Raw genomic sequence first — 4,789 nt, 5'->3', positions numbered from 1 at the left:
TTTGTGACGACTAAATTTTTTTGAATAAATTTTAGTCTTGCCACAATACGCATTTCACACGTTCACATTTTCACACGTTTCACAAAAATGCTGACGTCAAAGATAACTATAATTAAATAAAATTTGATGTTATGTACTCCAACATATCTAACATATGCTATACATACCTTGAAATACCCTGACGAATATTGATTTTAATTAATATAGTTCGAACTATATTAATTAAAATAAATTTAAATTATTTTTCCGAACCGCATGAAACACATTTTATTAAAAACAAAGCATAATCAAAACAAAAATAGAAAAAAAATGAGAAATGTCATTTATTAATTTGTTTTGTGCATTTCGGTTGATCGCCAAAAATTGCAGCGGATAATAGAAAAAAGCTGCGAGTGTAATTTAAAGCTTTCAGAAGTCAACAACAGAATACCTTATGAGGGGAAATGTTGAGGGTATTGACCGAACAACGGCTAGCAAAAAAGTCCGCTCGACGCAGTTAGAAAAAAAAGGAGAATAAAAGGCGCAAGCGGAGGAGTTTTCGGTCTCTTGGCTCGTGGTTAAGTTGAACGCAACGCATCGTACCGGTGGTGTGAATTACTTAGTTTTTTATTTGTCCATATATAGAAATAATTTATTCAAAAATTATTTATATACTAAATTTAGATTTTTTTTTAACTTTAGTTATTTTTTTTTGTAAAATTAAAAATTGCTTAAAAGCATAAAGTATCAAATAAAACTTTGATTTTATTAAATAAAATTTACTTTGGTGCTATTTTCTTAGCCAACTTTTGCATCTCGGGATAATAGTGTTAATAGCCACAGTATAAAAGAAATAGTTGACGGCTTTAATAGTGGTCAACTAAAAGATTTTGTACTGGTGCTCGTTCGAACATATAAACGTGTTGACACCACAAGCAAAAGACGTGGCGCGGCTTTGGTGTCTCTTTGTCTCCGATACGTGGCAAAGTTTAAGTGGATTGGCGATTCCTGATAATCAACGCTGGACATTGTAAGCTGCCCTGATGTACCAGAGAGGGTAAGGCTTATATATGTATAAAATACAGAAGTCAACAAATAATATGTATAAAAATCGAAATTAAACTGAAAACAAGATATTTGTGAAAAAAATGGATTCTGTAATATGCAAACATAATCTTAATTAATTATAAAGTGTAACATTAAAAATTTAATTACTTAATCCACATTTAAGGAATGTAAAAATATTACATAAAATTCTAAGTGAAATACCAAAGTAATCTTCACATAAATTCTTCTTCCCTTATATTTTTATTTAAAAACATTTTATGAGTTTTTTTTATAAATTTTGTTGTATTTAAGTGAACACAAAAATGCATTTATAAAACGTTAAACTTAAAATATGATTAATTAATATTATTTTTTTTTAAAAAAATTGAAATCAGTTAAATATTATTTGCTTATTGTTATCTACGAGTAATTGTAAAGACATTATTTGATAAATTGTTTTTTTTTTTATTTAAAATACATTTATGGTTATACATACATTACAAATTGTTCAATAAAATTGAAATCAGTTAAATATTATTTGCTTATTATTATCTACGAGTAATTGTAAAGACATTATTTGATAAATTGTTTTTTTATTTAAGATACATTTATGGTTATACATACATTACAAATTGTTCAATAAAATTGAAATCAGTTAAATATTATTTGATTATTATTATTTACGAGTAATTGTAAAGATATTATTTGATAAATTGTTTTTTATTTAAAATACATTGATTGTTATACATATATTACCAATTGTTTAATAAAGAAAAAAACTTGAATTCGAAAATAATTACTTTGTTACGACATCTTACTTCAACGGTAGAAACGACATTAGTTGAACGCTGGGTCCCCGCGAATAGAAATTTTCTTGTAAGACCTTGGACTAGGCTGAGAACTACCCCGGCTAGGAAAAAGTAGGTTCATTACAAGTGGCGCCCGAGCAGGGACCCTCGACTAAGGTTCAACAAAATACATCGAAACACAGCTAGTTCTTTAGTTTCAGATATCACAAAACATCGTATATCAGTTAATATGGGTCGCAGCTGGGTAAGAAATTTACGCAAAGAAGAGCTAGTCGCTTATTTGGACGAATTCGAACAAGATTCAACAGGTGTCGTCGATGAATTGCGCCGGCGATTGGCAAACTTTATTGCACAAGCTGACCACAAACCGCAGATAATAACACGATTAAAAGAACTTGAAGATAGACATAGCAGAGTGTCCGTAGGTGAAGTAGAATGCGATCACGCCGTGGAGGAAATACCATTGCCACCCTCAGAACAGACAACGGAGCGATGCCAAGATAATATTCCACAATTGACTCTTCCTTTACATCAGCAGCAGTACACGCAACATACGTTACACGTACCATATACACAACCTAGAACCATGCAAGCAACAGTCATCGATCAGGCTAGAAAATGGGCGGTCCGATTTGATGAGAGCGGCGATCCGTTAGCGTTTGTGGAGCGTGTGGAAGAGTTAGCGAGTGGATATGATATTGCTAAAAATATGCTACCTCGTGCGATGCCAGAATTACTGAAAGGGCAGGCCTTGGTATGGTTCCGTCACAATAAAGGGGACTGGGACCACTGGGAGCAGTTTAAATTTGATTTTCTAGAATTTTTCCTTCCTCATCGTTACTTCGAGCGCTTAGAAGACGAGTTAAGAAACCGAATGCAGAAACCTGGTGAATCATTTAAAACATACGTGTTGGAATTGCAAAAGTTGATGCAACATTTGAAAATGGACGATGGAGCAAAGCTTGAACGATTCTACCGAAACAGTTTAACAGAATACAGGCTGCATATAAAGCGACGCGAGTTTAGTACGTTACGAGAGCTTATATTACTCGCTAACGACTATGAAGCAGTTCGGGACGAAGGAAAAAGCAGAAAACCAAGGGAATCTTTTACAACACCAGAACGACGAGATAAACCGATGGTACTTGCAGCAGTGGAACCAATAAACCTAGCTTCAGCTTGCTTTCGATGTGGACGACAAGGACACCAAGCGCGAGGATGTCAGAACCCTCGTATTCTCTTCTGTTGGCAGTGCGGCAGACGTGATGTACGAACAATTGATTGCTGCCGAAAAGTTCCGGGAAACTTCCAGCGGTCACGCCGTCCAGAAGCAAGGGGCGTGACCGAAATTCCAACACCGTCTCAGAACCATTCATAATTGAAAATAATCGTCTTCTTATCAAAATATTCATTCAGGATCAACAGATGACAGCCATGGTTGATACAAGGGCCAGTAAATGTTTTATTCATCCGGGCATAGCAAAACGTTTATATGGCAAACACAACGAAGTAGATTTGGTGGTACGTTTGGCAGATGGTTCACCGCGGAACATAAATACAATAATTCACACATCACTGCGAATCGGGGCCTGTGACTATGCAGTTGAACTATTAGTGTTAGAAGGAATGGTACATGATATGGTCTTGGGGATGGACTTCCTGGTTTCGGCGTCAAGTATCTTCAAAATAGGGGAAAATACAGTCAAACTTAGTAAAACTACAAATGTGAAACGAGAGATGGTAATGCTGAATTCTACAGTAAGTGAATCGGAACATGTGGACAAATTCTTAGCTCGCGAATTAGCGAAGTTCGACACTCTTGAAGGACTGTCCAATATCACCACACATTCCATCACCATGAAAGATGACAGACCGATTAAGCAAAGATACTATCCTCGAAACCCGGTCATGCAACAAATACTGGACAAAGAAATAAATGAATTATTACAAAAAGGTTGTATCGAACGCTCTCATAGCCCTTATAGCTCACCGGTGGTATTAGTGAAGAAAAAGGATGGTAGTTGGCGACTTTGCATAGATTATCGTCAGGTAAATGCACACTCAATACCAGATGCCTACCCAATTCCTCGTATACAACACATTCTAGATCAACTCAGAGACGCCAAATATATCAGCAGCCTTGATCTCAAGAACGGGTATTGGCAAATACCAATGGCTGAACAAAGTAAAGAATATACTGCGTTTACAGTACCTGGACGAGGGCTATTTCAGTGGCGCGTGATGCCTTTTGGACTGCACTCCGCTCCAGCAACATTTCAACGAGCGTTAGACACCGTGATTGGACCTGATATGGAACCTTTTGCTTTTGCATATCTCGATGACATCATCATAATTGGTCATACACTGGAGGAACATATGGAAAATTTGCGAAAGGTATTCCATCGACTAAGGTGTGCAAATCTAAAAATCAACGTACAGAAATGTAAATTTTTCATGAAAGAAATAAAGTATCTTGGGCATTTGGTGACACCACATGGTATACACACTGATCCTGAAAAGATTGCGGCCATAAAAGAGTTACCTGTACCAAAAGACCTCAAGGAACTACGACGGTGTATTGGAATCGCCTCGTGGTATCGCCGTTTTGTACCACACTTCTCAAATACCATACAACCCCTTACGATGTTATTAAAGAAAGGTAAACGATGGCAATGGACGTCAGAGCAACAAGTGGCGTTCGATATGTTGAAAGAAAAATTAACGAGTGCTCCAATTTTAGCGTGCCCCAACTTCACCGAACAATTTGTATTGCAGACAGATGCCAGTAATTTTGGACTTGGAGCAATATTGACCCAAGAAATAGACGGCGAAGAAAAGGTGATAGCTTATGCAAGTCGCAGTTTAACCGATCATCTGGCGCTGAAATGGTTAAACAACATTGAAAATCCAACTGGTCGTATCGCGCGCTGGGCGCTAGAGCTGCAACAATTTAA

The sequence above is a fragment of the Teleopsis dalmanni genome, chromosome 1 (genome assembly GCF_002237135.1).
Source record: "Teleopsis dalmanni isolate 2A chromosome 1, ASM223713v2, whole genome shotgun sequence".
Classification (NCBI taxonomy): Eukaryota; Metazoa; Arthropoda; class Insecta; order Diptera; family Diopsidae; genus Teleopsis; species Teleopsis dalmanni.
Note: the sequence above shows the minus strand (reverse complement) of the source record.